The sequence below is a fragment of the Melozone crissalis genome, unplaced genomic scaffold (assembly GCF_028551555.1).
Source record: "Melozone crissalis strain CALT ecotype California unplaced genomic scaffold, PUWL_Pcris_2 ptg000013l_1, whole genome shotgun sequence".
NCBI lineage: Eukaryota > Metazoa > Chordata > Aves > Passeriformes > Passerellidae > Melozone > Melozone crissalis.
The window spans coordinates 14,954,390-14,968,516 of record NW_026535791.1 but is presented as its reverse complement, the minus strand read 5'-3'; the positions used below and the strand labels follow the sequence as shown (position 1 = coordinate 14,968,516).

General features: G+C 41.2%; 1 protein-coding gene across 7 annotated transcripts in view; it reads right to left on the bottom strand.

Moving 5' to 3' along the window:
- ENOX1 (ecto-NOX disulfide-thiol exchanger 1) overlaps positions 1-13,842 on the bottom strand; it is a 356,774-nt gene extending 342,932 nt beyond the window's left edge. For 4 of the 7 annotated variants that reach the window (XM_054271527.1, XM_054271533.1, XM_054271532.1 and 1 more), the window contains exon 1: positions 13,770-13,842. The gene's annotated coding sequence lies outside the window, so the exon portion shown is untranslated. Of the gene's footprint in view, positions 1-12,961; positions 12,980-13,537; positions 13,559-13,769 lie in introns of those variants that run through there. The other 3 variants (XM_054271530.1, XM_054271529.1, XM_054271531.1) reach the window with 3 other exon arrangements.
- Between the last annotated feature and the right edge of the window lie 285 nt (positions 13,843-14,127).

Sequence of the window (14,127 nt, the reverse complement as noted above, 5' to 3'; positions counted from 1 at the left end):
TGATAGAGAGAAAGGCATACAGAAGGGACCACTTAAAATTTCAAGAAAACCCAAAATCAACCACCTAAAAAAAGCCCATACAAACAACAAACCAAACAAACCCCAACAAACAACCACAGTTCTACATTCCTTCCCAAAAATTACTCTAGAAACCAGAGCTGAAACAAAAGTAAGAGAAATTAATTTCACTGGCTAATAAAGTTTCATTTGATTTCATTTTAGGGTTCAGCCCTGTCTCCATCAAGCAGTGGGATTTTCTCAGCTCCTGTGGGATTAAGGATAAACTGAAGCAATGCCTGAATGATTTTCTATACTGAGACACCTGAGATACTGCATACCATAGCATCAGCTCTGGATTTGTAAGGATGACTAGTCTTTACTAGGTAAGAGAATTAAGAGGTAGAAAACCCATCAAGGTACTACCTATTACTGCCACCATGTATTTGAAAGAATGACTTCTCTCCCTAAACTGAGTCAGCAAGCAATTTATTATGCTATAAAGCACTAATAATTCCTTTATCAGCTGTCAAAAATTTACTACTCACTAAAAAAAACAAAATTTTTTTTTAATTATGGACTGGCAGAGAAATTAGCAAAGGAATCACCATGAAGTGGATTTTTGAAGGCTTTCTGGGAGAGATGGTAAGAAGCTTTGGGTTCCACTTCCCACCAGTGGGAATATTGCACTGTTACAACTAAACAACCACTGGAATGGAGAGAAAAAATAGCAGAGCCCCTCAAAAGAATTTATCAAATCACTTATTGGAATATAATGAATATTAACAAAAGACAGTACAAATGCTCTTGAGAATTGAGTATTCCTGGGGTTTGGATCTCTTCTTCTAGGCTGTTAAGGTTGCTAGGGAATTTCACAGTTAATGGTGTATTTCCATATGAATGTTGCAAGGAGGGGGAAGGGTTTGCAAAACTGAATCTTAAGCTGGGTTTTTAACTGAGTTTTCTGTGTGCTTCCCAGAGAAGAATCTGATGTTCTTGTAAAGCTGAAATAAGAAGCTTTCATATTTAATAACTGATTATCAAAGATTTTTAGTAGAAAAACATACACAGAAAATCCTTTATGAGGCACTGTGACAAAGAACTTGCTTCTCTTACTATGGTTAGAACACTGCACCAGACATGCCATTACACACATGCTAAGGTCATAGAGTAGTCTGCAAACAAGAGCAGCTTTGTTTTGCTTACACAAATAAAACCAACAAATTTATTTTGTTTTAAACAGATTGTATGTCCATTTTTCATAAACAAATAGAAAGCATATTGCTGTGGGCTTCCCAGTGACAAATACACTGAGACATCAGCAAGTGACAACACACTTTGTACTCTTTGACATGGATGAAAGAATGCAATTCAACTTTTCTTTGTTCTACCTGGAAAGAGAAACATCTGGGAAAAATACTTTTTAGCCCTGAGTCCTGAGAATGGATCTTAAATGATGCTCTGTCTGCAACTTCATCTGTTTCTCCTGCCTTTCCTTCGCTAACTTTGGGTGGCATTAGTTAAGAGTGCCAAAACTGATAGAGGGCCCTTCATTTTAATGAAAGTGGATGATTAAAGGACAAAAATAATAAACATCCCATGGTTAAAATGGCAGGCACTCAAGCTTGCATCAGAAAATTCACAGAGCCATCACCACTAAAGGAGAACCTGCAGAAACAAGGTGAGGTCAGCTCCATGCTCACACTACTACCATAACCATTTATCTGGTTATTTTCCCCATCCTTTAGTATTCAAAACGTCCCAGTTCAAGCAACTCTTATTTATGCAAGCATTCAATAAATACAGACACACTACCATTGGCAATGCTCTGACAGTTGATCTTCACCCTACGGTATTATCTTAATAAACTGTCTCTCAGCCCCAGGGTCTTTGTTCTCACACAAATGACCCACAGTTGGTCACCCTGGATCTTACACAAAGCATGATGAGCACAGGGGTTATATGAGCTAATTGCATAGTGACTGCAAAAATAGCATGCTTTCTTCTCTTCAGCAACGTGTTCTTTCTCTACTGAAAACAATTCAAGTTAATGACAGAACTATATATCTGGATAACTCTATCATTACTTAATGCTACCATCACATGAGCTTGTCTGCATGGTATTTGACAAAGAAATTCAAGTTAAACAGCCTCCTCCAGAATGAAGACAATATTGGATTAATTATGTAACTTGCTACACATTTGGGAAATGAAGATGAATTTCCCTCTTATAACCTTATTAAAATCCTACAGAATAAGAACCAGATTGTAATCTGTTACTGAAGTATAAGTCATAAATATCTTTTGAATTACTCAAAATTTAAATCACTGGGGATCTGAATCTGGCCCCATACATCTTAAAAGAACATTTGACTCATTACTCATGTAAACCTCCACGAACACATAATGCACAGGAACTAATTTGTTTTCTAGGAGAATTCAACATTCTCTGCCAAAAGAACACATATTCTGGTACTTCTAATACACTATGTTATTTTTATTGGTCTACGTGCTACTTTTACTACTAGTTATGGAGTAAACATCTGGAGAAAAGCAGAAACTAGGGTCTAATGGACCCTTAGTCTTTTCCCCACATGCTTCCCAGAATTCAGACAACTGTCTTGGTCTGATTGAAGACAGCAACTGGAAACACTGCAAGAAGTCCACACAGCATTTGCTATTAAAAACACAAACCGCAGACTACCAAACTAATTTTGTAACATGATTATTCCTCCAACGTGGTCCAAAACTGAAAGCATACAACTCAAAATACACAAAAACACAGTATCTGAGTAACAAGTCTCTAGACAGTAAGATCTACCATTCTTTTGGTTTATTTTCAGGGGTGCCTTAACAACTTGGGATACGGCTACATAAGCTTTTAGAAAACAGATTAATTTTCTCCCTATCCGTGCTTGCTTCACAATGTTTTTGCATCAGCCAGGTCTGAACCTCAAGTTGTGTTAGCATGGGATCATGAATGACAAAGTGAATTTATCAAAATGTCTCAAGCCTAATTGTGCAACATGGAAAAACACTCCACATTTACCTGGACAGGGAAGAAGATTTTCAAGCCTGAAACATCCATGTTCAACTGGCAGCATCTCCTACAACTCAATTGCCATATATTCCATTGTTTGCTTGTCCCAGAGACAAGCAAACAAAAACCAAACACAATCCACAGATTCTTCATGTGGATTTCAGCGTAAGTTGGGAAACCACGGTCCTTCTGACTGTCTATTTCCTGTTATCCCACTCAATGTAGGGCTTGGTGAGAATCAGACAAAAAAAAGTCTGGAACCACCAGGCAACAGAATCAGTTGCATTCTTTCCAGGCAACATAGTTGCATCTATCAAATTCTTAAAAACCCCAACTGATAAAGCCCCACAGTGTTCACACAACCAACCCATGCTAGGGTCACTCAGCATTCTTGACACTAGAAAAAACTTTGTAAACTTTTTATTTCTTGCAACATATTCAGCCCATTACTTTTACTTTACTCACTGTGGGCATTGTAGACGTTTTCCTTGTAGGTCAGACTTCTTCCTGTTCTCCATCTTCACATAAAACATTTAAACTTGCAATTCAGTTTTTAGAGCTACTGAAACCTCCTTCAATATTTTTCTCAGATATCTGATGTCAGTTATTGGCAAGTTAGATGAAGAAACTTTCCATCTGAACTGGAGCATCACCAGGCTGTAGCTGCTGGAAATCCTTCTGAAACCATCATTATGTGCCTTCCTAAGATTTCCACTTCCCTGGGGAATCTCTGGGGGATTTTTATATTTATATAAAAATAGAAAAGAATTATACAATGCAGTATAAAAAGTCTTTACAGAAGTCACATTCAACTTCTGTTTAAACCAAGTTGCATTATTGAGGACCACAGAGTAGAGGAAAAAGTGAAAATAAAATCTTCCTCAGATGATGTCTATGAGTAACTGAAGGAAGGAGGCCTAAACACTCTGTATGATTAGCAGTTGGCTGGAAACAAAAAAGACAGTTCTCTCTCACCAAGATGAACTCAGCATCAGGACAAACCTACCTCAGAAGTTCTCATTTCAATTTGTTTCTGCTACTACTACTACACTTGCTCCTCAGGCGCTTACAGAATGCCTCCTTGTTGTGCAGCCATCCCATGACATCCCTTAGAGACATGGCTGGGAGCACTACAAAGCTCTGCATTTTGTCTTGCATAGATGCTTCTAGCCACTTTCTGAACATTTTTCATATTCACTAAACACCTTGCATCAACAGAAGTGCTGTTTCATTTAGGTCTGGGGTTTGAGTTTTGCATTGCCCTTTTCCTTCATTGGTTTAACAGTGAGCTAGTGAATTTAAATGTCTTTGAAAGGGCAGTGCATACAGGCTTACATCTCACTCTATATTGCTCATTTTGTATTAGCATGAAAGGCGGTTTCTCACCACCTCTGAAGTCTTCATTTTCCTCGTGTTTAAAACATGAGTGGCTCTTGCTCTTTGTCCCCCCCAATAAGAAAATGATTCCTCTACAACACAATTACATTGAAGTGCCACTGAAACCTAGAACAGTGACTTCAGTGATCATCACAACTATACTTCAATGATGCAAAGGTTATATCAAGCTTGAAGCTATCAAGGTCGAAGTTGTAGTTCAATGATGCAAGGGATCTCATCTTTAGGATTATCAAATTCAACCTTCTGCTTTCAATTCAATATTCAGTTTCATCAGGTAGCCTGTCTGACACTGGAGAATCAAAAGAAACTTATTTTCTTCATCATTTCAAGATGACCACTATTCCTTTCTGCCTAGCTACTCATGCAGCATTGATACTTGAGGTATAGAAGAATTGTTTGATTACAGTAAGTTGACTGACTCACTTCAAACTACTCCCTTGATTCTTGGGCAAGATGAGCCTGAAAAATATTACTTTTCTAATTTCTGTTTTATTTGTAGTATATAATACCAAACAGAATCAATTTTGTTTGATTCTGTGGAAGAGGTAAACACAGGTGTCAGACCAGCAAGCTGGCCTTATACCACTTTGCTCACCAGATGTGCCGCCCACCTTCAGCTTGGAATAAATGAAGCCTGGTCTGACTGCACAGGTCTCCCTTCTCTCCCCTTTCCATGAAGAGTGGATTACATTAAGCAGCTACTTGGTTTTTTTATTATCAGCAAGGCTTCTTTTCCTTTTCCCCAGAGACTTCATGCAGTTATATAATCTCCCTTAGTATTTTCCAAGAAACTGAAAAAGAAATTCCAATTTTCCAGCCTCCTTTACTTAAAAAAATGCTAATAGTTTCCTTTGTAGGGTGAATTTACAGCTCCCTTCTCTTTTGTAAAGAAAACAATATAAACTACACACTGCATCTGTTCTGTAAGATGATACAGAAATTAAGCAAACATATCACGAAAAATAAAATTGAACAACCCAACAAATGACAAACACACCATACCTAGTTTCACAAGCTTTTACGTAACAGTGTCAAGCTTACAGAATTGGCAAGAAACTGTGTAGCTAAGTAGATTGGCAACAGCACACTGAGGCTCTTGCTCAAGCTTCACCCAGGTGCCCCTAGGAACTCAAATGGCATGTTCCCTCACAGGCTGTCAATGAAACAAATGGTAATGGCTCTCTGCTTCATATGAAATGGGAGATTACACTGCAGAAAATGATTCATCAGCACACACAGTATTTCCTCTTACTCTGAAGATATGAATAAACTTGAACCAAAAAAATGGCTAAGGGTGCCTTCAATTGCTGAAAAGAAATTAACCAGAGAGATGCTCATTTTAGGCAAACTAAGGGAAAGACAACATATAGAAAATTCTAAATCAAATGCACTTTCCAGGATCTTTAAATCATCAGCTTTCTTATGGAACAGTCTGTCACCATGCTTCCACTTCTGCTCTGCATGGAGACAGCAAAAGCCAGAAGGGCGTGTGCATGGGAGGCATGAGGATGCATGAACAGATTACCCATTTACAGTCAGTAAATCCACAGAGTGCTTACTCCCTACCTGCCAGCAGAGGACCACAGCCACACTATGATGTGTCTGTAGCCATAACCCCCCATGCTGTGATCTCAGCAGATTTCACTGCTGAGCAAAGGTCCCACCTCTGAGAAAAACTCCAAACTAAGCAGATCGTTTATTCAGAAAATGCAACTCTCTCTTCTGAGTCATGCCAACATCTATCAGAAGTCATCAGAAGAGATTAATCCATGGACCCCTAACACCAAAATATCTCTACCACTACAGAAGGAGAGGGAATGCTTCCCTGGTAGAAAATAGCAGGCTCTTATTCTACATACAGAGCAGCCACTGAATTAGGATATAACACAATTTCACAGGATGTCAGACCAGCAAAATATTAAGAAGCAATCTGCTGCTTTCAGATGAGACAAACTTATTTGTCATTGCTGAAATACTTCTTATAAGGGCAGAAGAACCAGTGCTCATTCTAAGAGCATGCTCTCATTCTGGTTATTGCAATCCACCTCCCTAAATTCACCCCCACACCTTTATCAGCTCCTTCTATTTCATTTCTTCTTTGCTTCCCTGACAAAATGCTTCCTAAAAGGAATGAATAAATCTAAACAGAATTGTTAAAAATACTATTAAATCCTCACTGTATTCTACCACAGGCAGAGCTGTTATGTCCTGAAGTATTTTTACACTGTGCAGGGCACAGGTCCCTTTAAAACCTACACAGAGACAACCTGCCGTACCAGAACAGTTGTGAATTATCCACTCTGGACATGGAGAAACTGCTCCTCCACAAGTATTGTTAAGATCCAGTATACCAAACCCCACATCCTAAATGGTAACACTACATTAAAAGTACCTGTATAAAAGCATTTTAAAACCTCATTTAACTTAACTCTAAAAATAAAGATCTATTAACAGAAACAAGTTGTAATTAAGATTACTGTTGACTTAGCTTCTTCCTGCAAAAGGGAGATAATAATCTCACATTTATACAGTACCTTTCAGTCTAAACTATCCCATCCAACAAGCCTGATCTTAGACACACTTACACAGAAGTGTTATTTATTAACATACACAAATGAATAATGTGTCCCCAAAAAACTGTCCCTCTAGCAGAAGCAATGCATTAGCAATCAACCTCAGTCTTAATCCTTATGTTCTGCCTAAAAACAAAACTTCCTTCAATTTCATTCCTTCAAAATGAACCTCTTCTCAGATCTCCATCACCAACCAACCCACCAGCTCCCAGAGACAAGCACCAGCAAGGATTGAACCTGGCTTCACTCTCAGAGGATTGTGTATAAGCAAAGACACCTGGAGTGTATTGGGAGTGTACCAGGTTTTAATAGACAGACCATTTTGTTTCCACATTACACTGCACACAGAAGACCTAAACCTGTCTTTCACTGCTTCAAAATGCTCCTTTCTTGCACTGTCAAGTACTTAAACCAAAGGTCAGTCTCACCAACCAGCTCAGCCCAGATATCCCAGATAAGCCTTTCCCTGTATGTGGTACTGCTGCGGGATTGCTGTTTTAATCATTAACATGCTAAGAAGGGTTATTCTGAATCACTTGTTTTTACCTTATGGTTACCAAAATAGGCCTTGTTTAAACAGTTGGCTGTCAGGTATCCATAAAGCACAGCAGTGGGAAATCCACCTCCTCCTCTGCAATTGGCATGGTTGTTGGAAAACACTCCCTGATGATACCAGTCTGCACAATTATTTTTTTTTTCTGAATGCTTGCTTCCAGTAACATGAATTGCAATAAACCAAATTTATTAAACTTCATTCCAGGAAAGGCTGTCATTCCACAAGAAAGCTGTCATTATACCTTGAAGCTGCACATTCCTTGAAGTCTTCTCTCAGTTTACATGGATGATGGAGACATTGAAGCCAATGCATCCTCGGATAGATCATCTCTGTGTCTCTCCCCCTTTCTCAGTCTCTTCCAGAAAACACACCACTGGTGGCAGTGATCATCAGGATTTGCACTGCACACTGACTAGCCAGATCACAGGAGACAGCTGTGCTGAGATCAGGGCATTGTGATGGGGGGACAGGAAGGAAGGAACAGTACCTGCTATCCATCACTGCACCTGATGGCAGTAAGTGTCCTCAAATGATAAAAAAATTGCTGCAGAAACTGTCAAGAAAGAGGAAGCTGTCAACTCTGTGCCCTCTACACCACCTGAGATGCTCATCGTTTCCAAAAAGAAAAACAAACAAATTAAAAACCTATAGCTGTTTACTAAAAAATCTACTGTAGCTAATCCTTGTACATCCACCATCCCATCAATGACTCAGCCTGAGCCCACATGGTGACCCTGTTCTGAATCCCGCATTACAAAAGCACAAAACCCAACTGTCCCAGCACTGGAAACCAAGGTTGGCTTGCCTGTAATCTTCAGCTGAAACTAGACCAGAACAGAAGCGTGAAAAGGGGCTGGTTGATCCTGTACTTCACCTCCCTGAAAATGCAGTATTGCCTTCTCCAATACCCCTGCCAACAATTTGCCTACTTGAATTTTAAACATCTGAAGAGTCATGGGGGGCTTGCACTACACCCAGACTAATATAAACAACAATACATTTTTCTGCTACTGAGTTTTGGCCCAGAATTCATCTTAAACTTTTATTTCCTTGGTTTCTCCATTTAGTCATAGGTATTCTCTCACATAAGGCAGGAAAAAAATCTGACTGCTTGGACTTAAAATACATTTCAAACACAGACACATAGTTAACCCATCTCCCCATATTCAGTCCCAAACTAGAGATGTCTATTTCTGAATATTTCCCTTCAAGCTAGTTCCTCCAGACCCATGAGTATTTTGTTGCTATTCTTTGAGCCTCCATTAAATTGTTAGTACCTTCCTGTTAAGATGATATTCGGTTTTCAAGTGTTCACAACAGTCTTATAAAAAGGAAATACCACCTCTTTGCTCACCAAAATGTTACCTTTCTCTTGGCAGCTCAAGCACAAACCATATTTTCTGTAATTAAATCCCATTCCAGACTCATTTATTAATTCTCAATCCCTTCCAGAATCACTATCATCCATCAGAAAGTTCCTGATTTGATACTCCTTTCCCCAAGAACTTGCCTTTTCCCCCTACTTGTTCCCTTCACTCTACAAGCCTGGAGGAATTGTCCTGAAGTTGTTTATTACAAAGCAAAGACATTACTTTGAAAGGTTTTGCCCTATTCATCAAAGCATTTAATTACATGCCTAACTTCCACCACTTCCTTAAATCCAGTTGATCTCAGCAAGTAGAGATGAGCTTAAGCACACGCTTAAAAAAAAAGTTGGGTGTGCAAGTCAGTGCTCTGCTGAACCAAATCCTTAGTTTCTGTAATCACTTGGATAGTCTACTTTTTGTATTTGGCAAGAACTGACAGCTCAGTGATTAAAGGTAACAGTATTTTAAAAACATAGACTCAAGAGAGTCCAAAACTGGTATCACGCTTTTGTCCTTTCTTAAAAGAAGAACTGGAAATAAATACCTAAGTATTTATCCCTCAGTACAGGAATCATGAAGCCTATAGATTTAAACATGCAGTAAGTATATTGTCATAACTTCAGTACTCATTTTGAAAAAAAATAATAAAAGCAAGCCTTGTGAAAAATTTGGAAAGACTTATGTATCTCAGCAAGATATGCAGCACATTCCCTGGTAGCTCATTAGCCACAACCATCATTGTGCAGTTAAGAGACAACAAAGCTGTCTATTTCTTAATTCCTGTCTCCTAAACACCTTTAAATGGAATGGACATAACTCACTGTTCCACTTAAGATGATCTTCAGTGGGGACAAGGGAGAAGAAGGTCTTTGGTTTGGGCCATGGCTTGGCTGTCTCCATCAGCGACCAACCACATTACAGCAGATGAAAGCTTTATATTCACCACCAGCAACAAATGCAGTTGGTGTAAAAGGAGTTTTGTGGAGAGTATTTAAAATCACTTCCAAATGACTTCCACTGTTTATACACAGCATACTTCATGACCTGTCTCTCCCCTTTGTTTTTTGTTTGTACCTTTTGTTTTCTTTGCCTTCTCTCATTTTGCTGCCTGGCAAACACAGGCAGAGGTGAAGTAGGGACTGTAATTAGGCAGCTATATCAGGCTTCATCTGTGGACTACCTAATTGTAAGATTCAAGTTTTGGGAGTAGTGCCATCTGAGAAAGAAGCGGAGAAGAAAAATTGGAAAATGACTACTTCCTCTCAATCCATAAAGCCTTCCAAAATTCAATTAGCATGTTCTAAACCAAACCATCCACACATGCTACGGCACTAAAACGTGTGATTTCAAATATAGACAAGAAAGTAGCTGCTCACAGATATTTATCAGAATTATAATACTCTCTGACCATTCCACTTCAACCCTTTTTATTCAAGTGGCATCTGCTGTAACCCTTTTGTACCTCAGTACTTGAGATGAACCAGGAAAATACCTATGGGCAATATAAATAAATTGTCTGTGACTGCACATGGGATCTCTTAAATAATGCTGTGAACCCTTAAGTCACCCAGAGAACACCCTTCGCATGCCTAGCGTGAATACTGTTGTTTAATAATGCATACTTGACTAAGTTTGCTGTCTTCCCCACAGCAAATTTTTCTTGTGATTTTACAGTTTCCCAGACTGGAATAATATTTTCACTTTCACAGAATTACTGATGCAACCAATAGGAAAACTGCCTCTGTTTCAATTTACTGTATGATGTCTGTAAATACTGCTAGATAGTGAAGACTTGTAGGTAAAACTCGGCAAACACCTTTTTGCCATTTTCTCCTATAAAAGAGAGACAAAAGCATAGAAATTTCTCTGCTGCCTGTACGTACAACTACACATCTGTGCCTGCTCAGCTCCTTTTCCTACAGCAGCTCAGCATCTCCAGCAGCTTCCAGAGCACAAACACCTGCACCCATCCCAGGTCAGATCTCCAGCTTGCACTAATGGATTTTTTCAGATAGATGGCAGTGCACGAAGTGCATCCCAGATTGATTCAGGGTCGAGAATTTCAGTGCCATTTCAGCGCTCAGGCACTCTAACTAAGGGAACTACTGCATTATCAAAGGCACTTTTAGAAAGATGATGGCTCAGGACCCAATCCTGCTGCATGGTGATAGCACTGATTCCTTGGAAGGGCTGAACTGGGTGCTAAGAACGTAAACATGGCAAGGAGGCACTTAGGATTTTACTTTCCATTCCTAGGAGCCACAAAGGATTTTTCTTTCAATACATTCTAACAAACATAGTTTTAAAACACAAAGCTAAAGGATGACTAACAACACAAAATCCAGAAAGATATTGGATACAGGAGATTATATATCTGATTTGCAAGGGTCCGTAATAACACAGATCTAGAAACAGTCCTGCAATATGAACAGACAACTCCAAATCATTCTTATTGGCAAAAATTCTACCTAATTTTGTGCCCTCTTCATTCTAACAGACATTATTATAAAGACACCAGAGTGAAATTTTAACCATTTAACTGCATTTACCCCAGCAAATCCTTCTGACAAAAGGCAAATATTAACTAAGCAGTTCAAACAAATACGAGTGAATCCCTCAGCACTATCAGTACTCCAGTATCTACTACCTGGGAATTTCGACATATAGCTATCATGATGTGGAAGCATCCACCACCGTTTTGTTTTCTGTTTGCAGTAGGGGGTTGCTAGGAAACAAAATACTATTGTCTGATTTCATGATCTATTGCCTGGTTTGCCTGGCAATAGTCTTCTAAATCTATTACCAGATTATTTTGTATTTTACAGCAAGATTAAGACTAACATTAAAACACATGCAAACAGAGAAGAGCAGCAAAAAAATGCCTCAAAATTCAGGGGAAAGTATGTATATATTCCAGGCTAAGGAAGACAAACTATACCGAGGAAAATGAACTCAGGCAATCTGGTGATATTTATATATGCACACACTCACACGTGTATCAGCATTCCTTGACTGTATCTATAGTTTTGCTGACTTGTCAAAGACTCTCTCACTTCCAAGGATACAAAGCGTTCTCTTACTACTGGAGAGCTACTGTACACTGCAAGTTCTGTAAATACCACATGCTGCAGAATGCCTAGTGCGGGCAACACACCTAGGTTGTTTCAGTGCTTTAATTTCTTTACACAATTTTTTTTTGTCTTGTACCTTTGGACACAAAGAAGAGTTAGAGACTATTCCCTGTTCTCCCCCTCCCTCTTCAGTTGCAACATTATTAGACAAATTATCAAATAGAGAAATAAACAAAAGCCTCAGGAAAAGCAATCTAAAATTGAAAGCCACAATAGCAAGTTTCACTTATTTTTGACCATGGCAAGTCTTTGCAAAATGAGCGAATAAAAGATTATGAGAACCAGGCAAATGTAGGTGCCCACCAACGCATTCCCACAACAAAACAGGAGACCTCAAGTACAAAAAACAATCAGACTTAAAAGCTGAGAGACAGATGAAGAGAGTTCAGCACAAAGTCATAGGAAGGTTTAAAATAAAACCTGCAGAGTAGTTATTATTCTTTTATGTATATCTACAATTTCACACCATGCACAACATGCACTATTTCAAAGTCCTTTCAACTCACTTATTAACACCTATGCATTTTATCACTCCATTTTAAATTTGAGGGAAAAAAATGAATGAGTTTCATTGCAAAAAATCATCAAAGCTTTTGAGACATTACAGCAGAACTCCCAGTGATAAGAAAAAAAAGAAGTAACAACACACGACATAGAAAGGGAAGGACCTCAAAGCTTCTTGCCCCTCCTGCTCAGAGATGGATTTATTCAACCTCCATAGTTTCTGATAGTTTCCTATCAGAAACTAGGAGCCCCCACCAAACCCCATTTAGAATTAAAGAACAAAAGAGTAAAACGCAAGCGAGCTGCTTCCACCCCAAACAACAGCAAGCTACTTCTAGCAATTAGGTGAAAGCAGCGGTAGATGGACATTACCCACAGCCAATCCCTCTCCTCACCAGGGTCGAACGCGGCTGTTCCCCAGCTGATAACCCGCTACAGTAACACTGCTAGTTACAAAACGGAGCAGAGCTCTCGGTGACACCGGGATCCTGTCACCTACAGCTTCACTGAAACCTGTTTTAAAACACTCTCTCAAGGAACGAGGAGAAACAGGAGAGGGATGGGACAGTCTCCTCCCGAGCTGCCACCAAAAAACTGTTCTGCCAACTGCAGGAGGGCTGCCGGCAACATCTCAGCCGCAGCCACCCAGCTCCTGGAGGGAAGGGGGGCAGCGGGAGGGACCCGAGCTCCGGCCGCCCTGGGTGCGCTGCCCGCCCGCCCACGCGTGTGCCCCGGGGGAGGCTGCCCAGCGAGGCGGGGGCAGCGCCGGCCGCGGGAGCCGCTTCCACCCGCGCTGCAGCAGCGACTGCAATTAAAAAAAAAAAAAAAAAAAAAAAAAAAAAAAAGAAAAGGGAAATAAATAAATAAATAGCCCGCTAGCGGGAATGGGAAAATAAAAGCCCAGCCTAAACAGGCGGACCCCAAACAACAACAAACACCGGGCGCCCAGGAGAGCAAACTTTCTGACTCACCGGGAAGAGCCGGTGCCCGGGGGGTGCCGGGCAGCGGCGGGGGCGGCGCGGGGCCCCGCGGGAGCACGGCCGGAGCAGGAGCCGGGCGAGGCGAGCGCCGCCGGCGGGGCTGGGGCAGCGCGTCTCGCCCCGCTCCCGCCGCCCTCCCCTCCCTCCTTCCCTCCGTCCCCGTCCCTCCGCAGCGCCGGGAGCTGCCCGGAGCGGGCTGCCGCCGCGGGACCGCCGTACCTACCTACCGCTGCCGGTGCGGGGCCGCGGAGTAGCGGGAGCCGCCGCCGCCGCCCCCCTTCGGCGGCTGCCGGGCCCGGCGGCGCCGCAGCAGGCGGAGGACGCCCCGCGGCGGCGGGGAGCGCGGGGCCGGGTGCGGAGAGGCGGCGGCTGCCGAGGCACGGGCAGCGCGGTGCTTCTGCCTGTCCGGCTGTATGAGCGAGCGTGTGTGTGCGTGTGTGTGTATGTGTGTGTGTGTGCCGGGGAGGGATGCTGCAAGGGACCGAGGGAAAATTCTCCCCTCCAAGCAAAGCCACCGACAAATGGCAAGTCAGGTGTGCAGGGGAGGCAAGGCTCCCGAAGGAGGAGGAGGAAGAAGAAGA